This window comes from Nomascus leucogenys, chromosome 21, assembly GCF_006542625.1.
Source record: "Nomascus leucogenys isolate Asia chromosome 21, Asia_NLE_v1, whole genome shotgun sequence".
Lineage (NCBI taxonomy): Eukaryota > Metazoa > Chordata > Mammalia > Primates > Hylobatidae > Nomascus > Nomascus leucogenys.
Genome location: NC_044401.1, coordinates 63,104,523 through 63,122,723, shown reverse-complemented (window position 1 = coordinate 63,122,723; position 18,201 = coordinate 63,104,523). Strand labels below are relative to the sequence as shown.

Genomic DNA, 18,201 nt, shown 5'->3' with positions numbered 1-18,201 from the left:
TAGATCAAGTTCTGGGAATTTATTCTGAGTTAAAAATTTAAAATGTGTGTAAAATTTAACTTCAGTGTGTTTATCAATGAGTTATTTATCGTAGCAGAACACAAACAATTTGAATGTTCAACAATAGAGAACTGATTGAGTTATCTGTAGTATATTCTGAAACGGAATAGTAAGCAGCTTTTAAAAGTGAGGGGGATATATAACTATTGAATGAGAGAAAAAAGTTCAGGACACATTGAATATGAAGAAACTGATATTAAAAACATGAACAAAATGAAAATATTTAAGAAAATATGTAGTTACAGTTATGTGAATAGAGTGTAAATTGTTTAGGATAAGATAAAAAGATAAATGATTTGATGAATTCTGTATAAATTGAATGTCTCTAAATTGAATCACATACAATATGGGCAGATGTGGCCGTTTAAAGGAGACATTTGGTACAGTTGACCCTCATTATTCACAGATAACATATTTGAGAATTTGCCCACTTGCTGAAATTTACTTATAACTCCAAAGTCAATACTTAAGGCACTTGAGTAGACACTTGTAGACACATAGAGGTATTTGTAGATGCACAGAGAATAAAAATTGTAGTTGCCCAATGCACACATTCCCAGCTTAGATGAAACAAAATGATGCTCTGTGTTCTCGTTTCAGCTCTCATATTCTAAAAAAGTCTCCTTTTTGCAGTATATTTAGTGCATGTTTCTCAAATTTTTGGTTTTTCTGTTGGTGATTTTGCTGCTTAAAATGGCCTCGAGCATAGTGCTGGAGTGCTGTCTAGCATTCCTAAGCAAAAGAAAGCTGTGATGTGCCTCACAGAGAAAATACATGTGCTAGATAAGTTTTGTTCAGGCAAGAATTACAGTGCTGCAGGCCATGAGTTCTATGTTAATGAATCAACAGTATATATTAAAGAAGCTATTTTTATCAGTTGATGAAAGTCTTGTTACCAGAGGCTGTCAGGAACATAACCCTCTATTGTCTCCAGTGTTTGCAGTGACTTTATAGAACATAATTACTGACGACAACGGAAATCAACTACAAATACTTTTGCAATGAAAGACCTTTGGAACAATTACTTTTGGATTTTGTATAAAGAATCCAAAAAAATCTGGAAAACGTGTGGCTAAGAAAACAGTTGATTGGTCCCTAATTCCACCTTATTACGTTTAAATTCAGTGGGTGTCTTACAGCCATGTTTATAAAGGAATCTTGCCTGGGGTGTCAAGTTTCTAGTTTACTTTGACTCTATCTGTCAGTCTGTGTCCAACCTTCATGGCAATTAACTGTGCTTTTGTGTGCTAATTATCATTATCCCAATATGGGCCCATTATTAGTCCAATGTCCTTAGTTTAAAGCTTAAGTGTCAATCAGTCACCTAAAACAATTGCATAGAAGGAAGCTTTGCAAGCCTGGTTTGAAAGTCTTTAGCTGAGTTCTACTTTATTATACTCCAGTTCAAAACTGAACACAAAGCTCTTCTTGATACAATTCTTTATTAAAATACTGATTTATCTACTTAATTAAAGCAAACGAGTTTATATTTTAAAATCAGGGATGGGATAATTGCTACTTTATGCTTGAAGATCTATTCAGGTACCTATACATTAAACAAGTAAAACCATAATTATAAAAACTACACATTTTTATCTGATTGAGTCGCTCCTGCCATTGAACGACCTTATTCAAGTCATTTAGAACAAAGAAAGGTGGTATATATGAGTTTTTTAAAATCCCACTGGATGCCAGGAGTAAGGAGAAAATTGCATCAAAACAGATGTGGTCAGAAAAGAGGTATTTCTTTTCCTGTGATGCTTTTCCTCTTTCCTCCTCTTACAGTAAATCCCCACTTATCAAATCCTCAGATGTGTAGAGAAGGAATAAGGCAGGGGTAATGGGGGAGTGGGACAGAGAGATGCCCTTTCTGGAGTTTGCAGAACTGTTGCATGCTGAGTAAAACCTGATGATGTATTCCATTCATGTCTCCAAAAAGTCAAAAGCAGTTTCAGCGTTGATTTCCCTTAAGAGTTATCAGACTTCATTCAATTGGTTTAATGAGTATAAGAGGTGACCTTGTGTCCATGTAGATACTCCCCATATTAAAAGACCTGGATGTAAAACTTCACATATGTGTAAATAGTTATTTTGGAGGGTGTTGTGAGGGTTATTGCAGCTCTCTGCTCAGGTGCTACTCAAGCTAAATGGGTGGGAGAAATTTTCCACTGTGTTATAATGATGATTATTTGCAAATTACATGAGCACCATTAATTCATTCATGCAATGATACAGAGCTGGTTCTCAGTGTAGTGGTATTGAATTTGCTGCTGGCAGCGTTAATTGATTCGTTTGGAACATTCCCCTCCAGAGAATCCCAATCACAGGTCCCCTGATCAAGAAATGGACATGCAGTCGGGGTCCTGGATATGTAGAGACACACGTGTGAGGCTGTTGTCATCAAAATAAACCACTTCTGTCTCCTGACAGGGGCTGAGTCTATTAGGAACACTCCCCAATCCTGGGAGCTTCCCTGAGAGGCTTTCTATCTTGGCAGAGGTGGCAGCTAAGCATCGCTTCTTCCCTGCAGGATGGAAAAAAGGGACTGGATTATTGGCTGCATTTTAAACTAGCTGCTGTTCTAGAGAAAATGTTGGGGAGGTACTGAACAAGCTTAGCACTGGATCAGTGGGGGTGTTTTGGTGAAAAGAAAAAATGCCTCCTCCTAACTTAACCTTTAACTGATATCCCCTCAACAAGACCCAAATCTGTCTCTCCAGATACACAGTGTCTGTTTTCCTAACTACACGGTGAACTGTGGACCAAGTCTTGGTCATGTTTAGTTTGTTTCCCAGAATCCACTAGAAGACAATGCCTGGCATACAGCAGGCACAGAATAAGGGCCAAAGGGGAGAATGGAAACAAAATATGTACATTTGAAATTTAGAAATACAGTTAAGGGACTTTGCCTGAAATTGTCATAAAACTTTGAAAATTGCTTCAATTTATAGTCCCAGTGGGAGAATGTGACAGCATATTTTATTCTTTGTTCTTTTCTGAAATTCTGTGTCCAGTCTAAAGCACGACATTTCCCTTTAAATGTGTTAGGAGTATGCATGGCTACACAGGAATATTTTCTGGAGAACTTCTGGTGAAGCATATTTTGATAAACAGTCTTACTAAAAGTTATATATATGTACTTTTAATTGACTAGTTTCAGAAAAATAATCAAGGTAAAAAAATATCATACATAGTACAGGTAGTAAAAGTCACGGTTCCCGCAGAAGCACAAAAGCCTTCAAAGTGAGTGGGAACCTGGGAACCATTGATCCTCAGTGGCTGTTTACCATGGAAAACACCTGCATCACCAACATTCCAGCTTTGCAAAAGTACCTCTATTACAGACACATTGCAGGCAAGGAGGGAGGAAAAAGCCTGAAAATCTCTCTCCAAGTTTAAGTAACCAGGAAACTTTGGTGGGGAGGTTGGGGTGGGGCGGTGGGGGTGGTGGGGGAGGGTAACTTCTTTATTTAGCATTAATCTCAGCAATCATGAAAGTCATGGAATTTCAAGTGATGCAAATTTGACGACAACAATACCTATCACTAGCCTGGATTTGCCCACTTCTCGAACAGGAATTATAAAAATAATAATTAATTTTAAAAAGCAGAAGACAAAACAAAAAACAAACCAAACCAACATTGAATGAACTAATAAAGCTGCTGCATATATGTTGGAGTTGGATGTTTATTTTCTTACTGCAGTACTTTAAAAATAGTTTTCCAGTTAACGTCTTTTCCACATAATGGAGATGTCAGGGTAGGTTTACATGATTGTGTAAATAGTCAGAAGTTGTTTATGTAGCTCTGAACTGCTGAGAGATGAGCAGGAAGACCTGGGTTCAGCAAAACCCTTGGGGCTTTTTCCCAGAGAGAGAAACAGAGGCTCCTCTCTGGGTTGCTGGAATGCTTTCCAGACGAATTCGACTGGGTTGGCTTTCCTCTGCCTGTCAAAGTCACTTTGCGTAGTGCTGGTGAGGGGCTGGGGCATTGCTGCCAATCTCTACGGTTACCCTGAGGTTTGGAGTTGCGGCGAAGGGAGCCACTTCTGCATGGAAATAATAGATTCATAATGTAGAATGACCAAGGTATCGTCGTTCAAAGCACGTTCTTTCGAATTACAAGGCTTTCAACATGCCCCACCCCCGCGCACAACACACTACAAATTGATCCTTGTACCTATTTTACAGCAGCTGTTCCCTCTGACCTCCCCCCGCCCCCGCCCCACATTCCAATCTGAAAGCACGTTGCATGGATGAGACTTCAGGTCTGTAACGCAGCCTGTCTAGCCAATGTCCTCCGCCTAAGGACAGGCAGGTAAAAACCTCCCAAAGCCCCCTCTTCTGGCCTAAGTTCAATGCCACCCGCCCACCCACATTCCCCGGTTCAGCAATTTTCGGCCTAGACGCAGAAAGATTTGTTTCCCTGGCCAGGGCGCCTTAACGATCCCCCGAATTCCGCGTCTCCTGGAGGCCAGAGGTTTGGGCACCTAGGAAGGTCGCGCCTCCTTGTGCCCCGATATTCGGGTTGCAAAGGAAGGAGACATCGCCTCGGCATATCCCTGGCCGCTGAACAACACAACCCCTACGTCCCTGCACGGGAATCCGGTTGATAATCTCCTCTTGCCTGAGAATCAGGCGAGGTGCCCTTTACTAATTTCGCGCGTTGGGGACCTGGGGCTGCCTCCTCTCGGCAGCGCCGGGCAGGTGCTGCGCCCTGGCGCTCGCCTCCTTCGGCCGCGCACTGAGCATGCCCGGCTCTGCTGCGCGCGGGCTCCGGGCCTCCCGTGCCTCTCCTCCCCCCGGCTCGTCTCCCGCCCCTACCCACCCGCCCGCGCCTCTCCCCCTCCCCACGGCTGAGGAGTCGGCAGTCCGAACTCCGACGCGCCAGGTTTTTCTAGCCGCCGCGAGCGCCAGGAGGGAGGGGAGCGCCGCACCAGACAGAGCACTAGGTTCAACACCAGGATTGGTTGCAAGTAGGGAGCTTTCGCCACTATACCGGGCCCCTCGGACTGAGCCGGCGCCGCACCCGAGGCTCTCGCCAGCCCAGCGCCCAGGTGCTAAGGTAAGTGAGGCGGGAGCTGTTTGGGTCCGGCTCTTGCGTGGGCGCGCGATGCCCCGGGGACCCGGCTCGCGGATTTGGGGGAAAGGGCAGGGTCCGCGCAGGTTGCCTGAAGGACAGGGGGGCTTCCCGGGGCTCTCAGTCCTGCGGAGCGAGACAGCGTCTTTGGCGCCGTACAGCTCAGAGCCGGAAAGCCCTGCAGGGTCGGGCCAGCAGGAGCTGAACGCCTGAGCCCAGGAGGAGTCAGGGCCCCGACGACGCCACCGTCACCCCGCAGCGACCCTTCTTCTCCTTCTTAGTCGGAAAATAAGTTTGTTGCGCTGCGAGGCAGCCACAAAACAAGGAACCCAGAGCCCGGAATGCTTCGGGAACCCTTAAAATCAGCTCCTCCAACTGGTTCAGGCTACTGCCCCCTCTCCGTGCGCCCTCACCTCTGGTGCCGGGTTCTTGGCGGGGGTTTTCTTCTGATAGCCCAGTTACAGCCCACAGCAGAGGGAGGCGAACTTGGGGTTTGAAGGGACTTGGGACTAAAGGAACAGGAGCCGGTAGCCCTGATGGAAGGAGCCGTGTGGAAACACACACTGATTTTTGTAACGCCCACTGTGTGCCAGGCTGGGTGCTAAGCGCTGAGGCTACGGCGGCGAGCGACAGACCAGGTGCCTGCTCTTATGGAAGGTACCTGGCTTCGCCAGTCTCTGCCAGGGGAGCTTGTTGGGTGGCATTCGTTTCCAACAACTTCTGGGGGATTTCCAGTTTCTTCTGAGAGGCAAGACAACCGTCTCGTCTCCTCCCCGGACCCAGACAGCAGCGAACTGTGCGCCAGGCGCCCCACAGACACCGGTCCACTCACTCTCCTTCTGGAACGGAGGGCTCAAAACCTTCGTGCATTTTCTCTCTTGTGCTTCGTGTATATATTTTACTATTTATGAAAGGTGTGGAGGTGAGGGTAGGAGGACGTGGGCTCCTGAATCTATCTGAACCAGCCAGAGAGTCGGCTGCGTGAAAACATTTTGCAGCACAGCGAAGCTCCTGCGAGGAGGCGGCTTCGCGCGTCGGGAAGATAAGGCGGTTGCTTGCTGGCCAGGGTCTCCAGATTTGGTGCGAAAAAGCTTGCGGAGGTTGTGTAGGGCGAATCAATGTGACTGAGCACCTTGGCTGTGTGGTCTGCGTGGAGGAGAGTGGGCCGGATCTTGAGGTGTGTTGGAGGTTTATTTGTAAGGAGGAGTTCCTGAAAGGAATGTCGTGGAACTTTTTCTAGTTTTCCTGCTGGAATCAACATAGGGGCGGGGACGTGTTTGTCAGAATAACAGTGGCATTTAATTGCATGGGAAGCTCTTTCAGTTTACTGTAGTGGGAGCTGGATAGTTCAAGGAGTAACTCCACATAACTGAGTCGTTTGGATACCCACATAAGATAATTTGGAACGTGCTTGTTTTTTTTTTTTTTTTTTTTTTTTTTTTTTTTAAGGTTTGTGGTTTATGTCCTTTAGAGAGTGGGGTAGGAGGGTAAAGACTGTGTAGGTTGCCTATGAGCAGGTCCACACAATAGCGTTCCCAAGTCTGGCTAATAGCAAGTTTGTTCTCTCTTTCTCTGTCTCTACCCAAGTGGGTGAAAAAGAACAGTGTGTCATGAAGACAGGCACCTGGAGGTGATTTGGGTGGCATTTATAAGAAAATTCACGTTACCCATAAGTTTATTCTTGCTATTTTTATCTTGATTTCTTTAAAGATTTTGTGGGAATCTCTGCAGTGGGTCGCAGGAGTAGGTAAGATTGCTAAGGATCAAAAACAAGTTTCATGAGAGTATTATTTTTGCTACCTTATAAAATAGCTATTGATTTGTTTGTTGAAGCTGGTTTCAACTGCTCTGTCTTGTTGAGGAGAGATGATGATGATAAACCTCATTATTTTTCCCTCTGAACCCTGGGAGGTAGCTGGCAAGGATGGAAAAACTGACCTTTTCAATTAAAGACTAAGAGTCTAAGAGAAGTGACTTGGATAAGGGTGCATGTCAGAGCCACATGTAAGTTTCAACAGAAGTAGATTTTCTTATTTGCAGTTTTTTAAACAACACTTTTCATTTCTTTGAGTTGTAAAACTTTTCAAGTCAATTGGGAGTCAGTTCAGTACCTTTTTCCATAGTCATTTCATATTGGCAGGTAATTAAGAGTGATTAGAGAACAAACCTTTCAAATGATGTTGGATTTTTTATCATTCACTTATTTTACCTGCTTCTCTCTCCTTTTCGTTCAAAAGTAGGCCCTCTGATTTCTTTTCCGCTCTAAGCACTAAATCTTTTGGCTGCAATTTTTCTTCTGAAATGTATACAGGACATCCGTTCCTTCAATTTAGTCTTAAAAAAATAAAGCATCTCAGCAGAAAATTCCCATGCATGGTACTGACTTTTCTACAAGTTTGTCTGATTATGATTTTAACTTGTTATTTCTTCTTTGTTATATTTGAAGACAAACATAATATGCATTAGCTTCAATCTCTCTTATCTTAAAAATGAATATTTTGTAAAAACTTGCTTTTATATTATTTTGGTTGAATAAGTCTATTTCATATGATAGGCAGGGAGATGTCTCTACACACTGATTTTTTTTTGTTCCTTTTTGTCCTTTTTTCCCTGTAATGCTATGTTTTAAGCCTAGTGAAGGGGGCAAGGAGGCAGGATTTACTGCCTAGATTTATTGATCTTCATTATTATTATTATTTACTATCAGAAGAAATCTGACAACATATCAATAAAATTTATTTATAAACTGAAGACATGCTTTTATATGATACACTACTTATAAAACACACAGACAAAGAAAAAAAGATGAATAAAGCAAAAATTATGAAATAGAAGTTCTCATGTTGTTGTTATGTATCCCAGTGGATCGTTTTGTACAGCCCCTGGGGTGTGTACCACGCTTTAAAGATCACTGCTGGTTTGATATTTTTAAAATCTTTCTCTCCTTATCTCTGCTCTGCTGTTCATTATCGCTGATACTCTAGCCAGTTGTAAAACTGCTACACTTCTGTATCTTCTGTAACAAATAGATTAAGCACACTTGTTTTCCTCTCATGGACTCATATGTGGATAGAATGAGGTATAAGGGATGAATGTGTTTTGGAGATGTCATCTTAGATCTCCCGAAGTACATATACAGGTGCATTTTTAAAAATGGAATTTTAGTTTAAAGACTAAGTACCAATGGTCAGGAAGTGAAGAATCCAAGGAGTAAATGAGGGAGGATTGGAAGGACACTTTCCACATTGCAATGTTGTGTGGAGGCTGGAAAGTTCATAAACCTTGAAGCAGATTAACATGAATCTAAGTCTGGCTCCATCATTTATTACATTTACAGTACTGGGCAATGTAGTTCCTTAATTTCTGTGAGCCTTAGTTTCTTTAGGTATAAAATTGGGATAACATCTATTTCAAGGCGTCACGATAGGGATTAAACATGAGAACATGAGTCAACATGGGTCAAGAGCTTGGCTCTTTTAGATTGGCTCTTTAACAGATATAACAGATCCAAAAGCCATACTGCCTCAGATGTGAAATATATTTATTTCTCGGTTGTGTGAAGTCCCAGAATGGGTGATCATGGCAGTACTCCTTCAAAGTGTGATTCAGAGACCCAGCCTTCATCTGTTCTGTGCCCTTGCCATCTTCAGCAGGGTCACCGTGCTTACTTGCATCAAGACATTGGAAAGAGGAAGACTTGGGAGGATGTTAATTGCCCAGAATTAGAATGAGTGCATATTACTTTTCCTTGCATTGTGCTGGCCAGAACCCAGTTCTTTGTGGATGTATGTTGCTATTAAGGAGGCTGGGAAATACAGTCTAGAAATGTTATCCAGGAAGTAGAATAAATTGTTGGGAGAACAACTAGCATTGTCTGACGTTTTATTACTATATGTGATATTTCTTCCATGTTCAATAACTGTTACTTCCTTTTCTTCTCCTAACCCTTGTTTTTTTTTTTTTTCTGGTAGAAAAACTGGAATGGATACAATAAATAATAATAGAAGCAGTTAATACACACATAGTGCTTACTATTATTGAGATACTTTTTAAAGCACATTGCCCTACTTTGCCCTTCTATTATTATCTCTATTGTACAGATGAGGAAAACTAGGCATAGAGAAATTAAGTTATTTGTTCATCATAGCTAGTAAGTAGCAGAGCTGGGATCTGAACCAGGTTCTCTTGCTCCAGAATTGATTTTTTAACAGCTTTTTTTTTTTTTGCTTTTGCCTCAATACTTTTCTTATTTAAGCCACTGGACCGCTTTTTGTTTTTGCCTATATATAAAAAAGTTGCCAGGAGAATTTTTTAAAATACTAAAGTAGAAAAAAAAGATATAATCCAGAACATACTGGAATGGAATTAGATATGATACAGCTTTATCTTGAATACCTACCAGGATCAGGAGCAGATATTTAAAGTAACTCCCCCGACTTACACACCCTTCACCACTACAACTGCTGTTTCATTTCTGATAAACACATTGTCAGGGTCTGTGCCTTGAATTACAACCTTCTCAAGATTCTATTGTGGGAGTCCTGCGCTACCACTTTCATGCTTCAATATGTGAGGATAAATTCCTCTTCACTTCTCAGCAGAAACAAATATCTTCCCTGGCAGGTTTTTCAGCTAAAATAGCCTCTCCTAACTTTTGATCAAAGGTATTGCTCTTTGTGAATATCCCCAACATCCAAGAAAGGAAACCCTCTTCTTTTCCTATGAGCTTTGCAAAATTATTTTTTATTTATCTATTTATTTATCTTTATTTTCTGTATGACTAAGGGGACTGTATATATATCCCAGGTACCCTCTAAAAGAAAATGGTCCCTCTTGTTCTCATCCTGTTGTCCCATTTCCATTAGAGAATCTGCCTCATCTTATGTTTCCTATGTATTTGTCTTTCATAAAAATGCCTGTTACAATTTTGGTTCCCAGTGGCTGCAGTGGAAATGTGTAGTGGTCAATAGTAAGAGTATACTTTTTGCTAAGATAGATATTGTTCCAACATTAAAGAGTCAGTTTTTTCCTCTTGTTCAGTATGTATTTGTTGCATCTTCACAATTAGTTTAATGATATGTATCTTCTTACCATGTAGGTAGGCATAAATACTGTATACCTACCAGTCATTTCTTTCCTAGAAGCCCCTATTCATTTCCTCTTTACTTTCCCTGAGCCTCATGTCCTGAGAAATTTGCTTTTTTTCTGAACTCCTCTTTCTTCCATTTTTTTCCACTTCTGTGCCATTTATGTCTACGTGTGTGTGTGTGTGTGTGTGTGTGTGTGTTTCAAGTCCCTTCTTGTGATTTAATGGGGTTGGAGGGCTGGAGAGGTTTTCACATGCTTACTGTCATGTTTTCAGCCAAATTCCACAGGGCCTTGTAACAGGCTAACATGAGCTGCTGTAATAGATAAGCTCTTAATTTTCAGTGACTTATTTTAACTTTTTACTTCTTGCTCATGTGTGGTAGTTCCGTACTCATAGAATAGATCCTGATTGAGTGGCTGTCCGTGGGGTCATTCAGGGAACAGGTCCCTTAGAGTTTTATGGCTTTGTTCATCTTTAAGTACCTAGAGTCCTCATCATTCAGTCAAGATACAGGGTGTGAGGAGATAAATAATCCAGAGAAGTCTCATTGGAGGTTGTTGTAGGCACAGCCTGGAAGTGGTTATCATGACTTCTGCCCACATTCCTCTGGGGTGGACCTCAGTCACTTCGACATCCTTTGCTGCAAGGGAAGCTGAGAAGTGGCATCTAGCTGAGTGCCTGGGGGAGAAGGATGAAAGGAAAACAGGTCTGGTAAATAACTAGCCAGTCTTTGTCACAGGTTTCCAATGAAAACATGTGAGAATATCAGCTAATTCTCTAGGTATGGGGAAAAGAGAGCATGGATTTTGGTTATTTGCCTAATAAATGCCCATTCCCTTGCTTCCTTTTAATTTTGACCTCTATTGCTATCCCATTCTTAGTGCATATGGTCTGGGTGGGATTCCATTTCCCAGTTAAGGATTGGAGCATGGGAACCAGGTCTTTTCGGGAAGAGCATTGACTTTTCCTGTCCACAGTAATTGCTTCTAGAACAGAATAGGCATGGACCCAGTGAGAACCACTGCAGTGAGATGCTTTGCTTTTTCTCAGTGACTCTAGTTGGGCTCCATGTATGCCCTTGAACTAATTCCTATAGATAAGGAGATTAGAATCAGGGAGCATGTGGGCCTGCCACTGCTGCAGCTGTCTTAACACCAAAAAGAGAACCTAGACCTGCTGGGGTCACCACATATTACTTGAGAATGAAGCCAACAGAAGAGTAGCAAGGGGCATGATGGAGCAAAACCAGCTCCTCTTGCATCATGTGAGCCCATTAATCTGGCTATGCCTAAAGTGAGTTAACCTGGTATGTTAGTCTGTTCTCACACTGCTATAAAGAACTGCCTGAGACTGGGTAATTTATAAAGGAAAGAGGTTCAATTCACTCAGTTCCACATGGCCTCAGGAAATTTACAACCGTGGCAGAAGGCACAAGAGAAGAAAAGGCATGTCTTACATGGCGGCAGGCAAGAGACAGCAAAGGAGGAAGAGCCCTTTATAAAACCATCAGATCTCTTGAGAACTCATAATCATGAGAACAGCACAGGGGAAACTGCTTCCACAATACAATCACCTCCTACCAGGTCCCACCCTTGACACATGCAGACTATGGGGATTACATTTCAATAGATGAGATTTGCATGGAGACACAGAGCCAAACCATATCATTCTGCCCCTGGCCCCTCCCAAATATCATGTCTTTTCACATTTCAACATGCCTTCCCAACAGCCCCCCAGAATCTTAACCCATTTTGGCATTAGCTCAAAAGTCCATAGTCCAAAGTCTCATCAGAGACAAGGCAACTCCCTTCTACCTGTGAGCCTGTAAAATAAAAAGCAAGTTAGTTACTTCCAAGACGCAGTGGGAGTACAGGCACTGGGTCAATCTTCCTATTCCAAATGGGAGAAATTGGCCAAAACGAAGGGGCTACAGGCCCCATGCCAGTCTGAAACCAGGCGGGGCAGTTATTAAATCTTAAAGCTCCTAAATCATCTTCTTTAACTCCATGTCTCAAGTTCAGGTCATGCTGATGCAGGAGGTGGGCTCCCACTGTCTGGGGCAGTTCTGCAGGCTACAGCCCCCCTCCCAACTGCTTTCATGGCTGGAGTTGAATGTCTGCTTTCATGGCGCACAGTGCAAGCTGTCAGTGGATCTACCATTCTGAAGTCTAGAGGACCATAGCCCTCTTCTCACAGCTCCACTAGGCAGTGTCCCAGTGGTGACTCTGTGTTGGGGGCTCCAACCCCCATTTCCCTTCTGCACTGCCCTAACAGAGGTTTTTCATGAGGACTCTGCCCCTGCATCACACCTCTTGCCTGGACATCCAGGCATTTCCATACATCTACTGAATTCTAGGCAGAGGTTCCCAAACCTTAATTTTTGTCTTCTGCACACCCACAGGACCAACACCATGTGGAAGCTGCCAAGGCTTGGGGCTTACACCTTCTGAAGCAACAGCTTGAGCTATACCTTGGCCCCTTTTAGCTACAGCTGGAGTGGCTGGGATGCAGGGCACCGAGTCCCTAGGCTGTACACAGCAGGAAGCCCAGTGCCTTGCCCAAGAAACCATTTTTCCCTCCTAGACCTCTGGGCCTGTGATGGGAGGGGCTGCCGCCAAGATCTCTCTCATGCCCTGAAGACATATTCCCCATTGTCCTGACTCCTGCTTACTTCTGCAAATTTCTGTAGCTGGCTTGAATTTCTCCCCAGAAAATGGGTTTTTCTTTTCTACAACATCATCAGGCTGCAAATTTTTCAAACCTTTATGCTCTGCTTCCCTTTTAAACATAATTTCCAATTTCAGATCATCACACTCAAGTTTAAAGTTCCACAGATCTCTAGAGCAGGGGCAAAATTCTGCTAGTCTCTTTGCTAAAGCATAGCAAGAGTGACCTTTGCCTCAGCTCTCGATAAGTTCCTCATCTCCATCTGACCTGGACTTCATTGTCCAAATCATTATTAGCATTTTGGCCAAAACCATTCAACAAGTCTCTGGGAAGTTCCAGAGTTTCCCACATCTTTCTTCTGAGTCTTCCAAGTCTCTAGTAAGTTCCAGACTTTCCGACATCTTCCTGTTTTCTTCTGAGCCCTCCAAACTGTTCCAGCTCTATCTGTTACCCAGTTACAAAGTTGCTTCCACATTTTCAGGTATCTTTATAGCAGTACCCCGCTCTCTGCAGTACCAATTTACTGCATTGGTCCATTCTCACATTGTTATAAAGAACTACCCAAGACTGGGTGATTTATAAAGGAGAGAGATTTAATGGACTCACAGTTCTGTATGGCTTGGGAGGCCTCAGGAAACTTAAAATCATGGTGGAAGGGGAGAGAGAAGCAAAGGTGTATCTTACATGGCAGCAAGCAAGAGAGAGTGAATGAGCAAAGGAGGAAAATCCCCTTATAAAACCATCAGATCTCATGAGAATCATTCACTATCATGAAAACAGCATGAGGGAACAGCTCCCATGATCCAATCACCTCCCATCAGGTCCCACCCTTAACACTTGGGGATTACAGGGATTACAATTTGAGATAAGATTTGGGTGGGGACACAGAGCCTAACCATATCACCTGGTGATTTTGCAGCTCTTCAGATTCATAAATTACCCTTTGATGTAAGCTGATTTGGGTTGGATTTGTATCACTTAAAGTGAGTACTGATTTATTAGACCAAGCAAAAAAGAGGAAAGAATACTGGATAAGGAAGGGAGTGGGGGTTTTATTTGTTTGTTTGTTTGTTTTCCTGAGCTCATCTTATGCCACTTTGGTTGCGTGCCTAACAGTTCCACGCCCTTATAATACATCAGACTTCCAGTCAAGAACCATTTGGCATACCCCTACCCAGGCACATAGAGCTCTCACTAAATTATAAACCCAAAGCTGTTAATTCTTCTCAAAGATTATCTCTCCTTACAGAGTTATGGAAGGAAATGGAAGTGAAATCACATCCTCAGGCTTAATTCCCTCTTTCAAGGTTGTCTGTGGTCCCTCCTGGATGATGCTTTCTTTTCCAGCATCACTTCCCTGTTCCTATTCTCCCTCAGGCTTGCAGACCAACTGTAACAATCTAATCACCCATCCTGGAACTTTTCATGTGACTTTTTTTTTTTCATGACTCTGTTTACATTGCCTCTCTCTTTGACCTCCTCTTGCTGTCCTTTTCTACTGTGTTTATTACAGTTTGCACAATGCTCAACTCAAATGTCACTAAGTTAAGCCTCTTTCAATACTGTTGAGGCATAAAGAATGGCTCCATCCCCTGTACATACTCTCATTGTACTTGTTTCCGTGCCACTGATATAATATCTGTCATGAGAATGACCATCTCTCTTGCTTTTCCCAGGACAGAGGGGTTCCCAGGATGCTGGACATTCATTTTTAAAACCAGGAAAGTCCTGATCAAGCCAGGACAAATTTGTTGCCTTGCCTTCTACATTGTAATAGCTCTCTTTTAACATGCCACTCAGTACAATGGAATTTCCTTGAGACAGTGGATAACAGCTTGAAATTTGGAGGCAAAATTCTTACCAATCCTAGATCCACTTTGTATTAGTTGTGTGATTATGAGCAAGTGACCTAACTTTTCTAGGTTACAGTTTCATCATCTGTGTAGTGGAATAATATGTGTTTTGTAGGGTTGTTAATTAAAAGACATCATAAATTAAATCACTTAGTTTAATGATGGACATATCTGTAACATTGTCTAAAGCACACAAGCTTTGTGAAGATTATATAGAGTACTACATACAAAGTACAAGTAGTACAGTGCCCAAATCCTACTAAGCATCCAGTACACAGTTTTTGTTATTGATTGTTGTTATTCACCTTTAAGTATCTCTTGCCTAAAACACAGTAGATGCCAAAAATACAATTACACTCAGAGAATACATGTTCATGGAGCATAAACGATGTTACTCAGAGTTTGTGATAAGTGGGGCAAGCAAGTCAGTGAGAGTGATTAGGAAATGTTTTTGATAATTACTTGGTCTTTGAAACTTGAAAAAGCTGGAATTGACTGCAGGATTAGTTCCTTTTTAGAAACAGTTTGTTTTTTCTTGCATATTTAAGCCAGACTTAACAAATTTTCATAGTTTGGAAAGAAAAAATATTTTCCCTGTTTGGGCAGGGTCAATATCAGTGCATAACCCCTAAGTACATATTTTCGTTGTCTTTATTAATTAAATAAAAGTGGCGCATTTGGGGGACCAAAATGCAAATATTTTGTCTGTCTTTTGTTTCGTAAGAAAATGAAGGTTAGGGCAGTAGAATCACTACTCCATTATTAATCATTATTCCATAATGATCTTGAGTTAAAAAAATCATATGAATTTTTTTGTTGTTGTTCTTAACGACAGTGACATATCCTCTCTACCTTTGGACTGAACTTTTCTATATAAAAATACTTTGTACCTTGCACACTTGTATTAATATAACTCTTGAGTATCCATATTGCCTATGCCTTTCAGGTTTGTCATGGAAATTTCCAGTGAGGACAGGTGTTGCATGTGTGCTTATGCTGAGATCGGTCCAGTCTGGACAAGAAGACAATCAAACAAAGCAATGATATGACTCAAGTCACCAAGTATGTTTTGTAAGACTTGATTCTAGGCACATTGCCATCATTTTGAGTTGTGCAAATTTGTACTGTTACCTATATTATGATGGGTCTTCAACTATTAATTATAAATATGAATTTTTTTGTCTTTAGTCACTCATTTGATTAGCTATTAGCTAGATATTGATTCTAGACTCCTTACAGATTAGTGAATTAATTGGGAGTCCAAGCATTATTTTTAGTGTATTTAATTGGGTGAATGACAACTTTATAGAGACAGTGATTACTTAAGTCGCACATCTAATTCTTAGTAAAAAATTATAGTACAAACAAGGTCATCTAGAATTCTTGGATCTAAGTAATGGTAAATGAAGGTTTGTTTTTAATATAATAGTAGCTTTTAAAAATGGATATCCCTGTAAAATGTATTCATTTTCTGCTTAAGCAGGTGACTAAATATAGTTTACTTCTTGATGACACGGGATCACCATGATAAACATAGGTTTGGTGGTTTAGAATAGAGTATGGGCCTTGGAATCAGATAGACCTGGTTTGAATCTTTGTTTTGTCTCTTACTAGCTGTGTGATCTCAAACACATTCTTACTTTTTGCAAGGCAGTTTTTAAAATCTGTAAAGTGAAGTTGATCCTGCCTATCTTACACATAGGCTGTGAACATTAATGATATGCATTTAAGACTTTAGGACAGTGTGCATGGCACATTGTAAGCATTAGGTAAATGAACCCTATACTAAAATCTTTACAACTTATACAGAACATAGTATACTTAAATGGTTTATATATTTGTTGTTCATTGTTTCAACATTCTTTGCCACATTCCTGTGAAACTGGGATGCAACAGGATCCCATCCAGTGCAGCTGAAATGTTGAGACTGATACTGGTGACCTCCATCTGCTTTCTGCTGCCTTTCAGATTGTCATATTATAATCTTTCGCTTTGGTGAACTAGCCTTTTCTACTTGCTGTTTTCCACCATTTGTGAACTGGAAAAATAAAATACACAAGCTGTTCAAACATTCTTAGTAAGAGTAAACAGGTTCGGAGTGAGACTGTGAAGGGGCCTGTTTCTCCCCTCGCCACCATTTTTTTTTTTTTTGTGAGAGGATAATGGTATGGATGTTTCACATCGATTTTCACTGTTCTCAGCTTTACCTCCCTACTTCCCGGCTGACGTACTGGGAGTAAGATGTCACTATACCATAGTGGAAATAGAAAATAACCTGCTTTGATAATATTGTGACATGTATTTGTGATATGCTTTGCAGCAGCATCATGTTTGTGAAAATTCCTGTGTTACAGTGTGGAATGTTGGCTATCTTACCTGTAGTACAATAAACTTCATTCAAAATCCTGTGCTTAGAATACAACATGATCTTTACGGTATAAAGAGGTTTTCGTTTCTATTTTTTTCAGCACATTTCAAGGTCTTACCAGTTACTAGAATCTAACTTAAAAGCCTTAGTATTTACCCTTCATTTTCTTTTTTAAACCCAGTGGTCAGAATTCCCGATACCAAAACAATTATGGATACTATTAAGGTGGCTGTAATGTGTATATACGCCCTGTGAGGTCGTTGAGAATTCATAGTTCTGTTAATTCTACTCAATTCTTGTAATAATTGAAATTCACCAGTATATTGTTGTATATAGTATGTGGTGTAAGTGAAATTAATGCTTTTCTTTTAAACATTACTATTTTTAGAGAAGAACCTTTTCCTGTTCTTCTGAATTAAGGAATTGTTACAAATTTTTGTAGGTTTATTATAACGTGGCTACTTAAATCAACATATTAAGGTAAACTCTTAAGAAAAGAAACATAATATAATGTACTCCCCAAAATAATGAATCCTATGTTTTAGGTTGGTATTTAGTCTCCATAACTGGACAACACTATTTTATGTGATATATAGGAAAGGCTGGAGGTAGACTTGGTGATTTAGAATGACTCAGTGATTCATATCCTGTCTCTACTACTTATATATTTAGTATATATACAAATATATATTAAAGTTAGTATGTAACATTAGACCAAGTCATTTAACCTTTTTTAGCTTCATTTTTCTCTTATATATAATGGAGGAATTCCTGTAGGGTTGTGAAGACTAAAGTTACTTAATTGTATATACACATAGCCTTGTGCCAGGATTATAATTAGACCATCCCTAAAAATCCTGTTTATCATTATGATTTTACCCTTTCAATGCATTTATTCAATATGATGCTTGTGTTGTAGATGAAATATGTGGATGTTATGATTTACAAACTTGAAATTTCATTATTTTAATATACTCTATAAAGTGATTTATGTTTGCTCATATGCTTTTATCTATAGGATAGACAATGCAATCCTCTCTGTGTGGAGACAGAGGAAGGCAACATTTCCATACTGTGTTGTTTTAT

At 40.9% G+C, this 18,201-nt stretch overlaps 1 protein-coding gene across 5 annotated transcripts in view; it reads left to right on the top strand.

Moving 5' to 3' along the window:
• The first annotated feature begins 4,947 nt into the window (after nt 1–4,947).
• The window catches only part of CNTN4 (contactin 4), a 995,624-nt gene continuing 982,370 nt past the window's right edge, over nt 4,948–18,201 (top strand). For 4 of the 5 annotated variants that reach the window (XM_030801547.1, XM_030801549.1, XM_030801548.1 and 1 more), the window contains exon 1: nt 5,060–5,123. The gene's annotated coding sequence lies outside the window, so the exon portion shown is untranslated. Of the gene's footprint in view, nt 5,124–18,201 lie in introns of all 5 variants that reach the window. The other variant, XM_030801544.1, reaches the window with a different exon arrangement.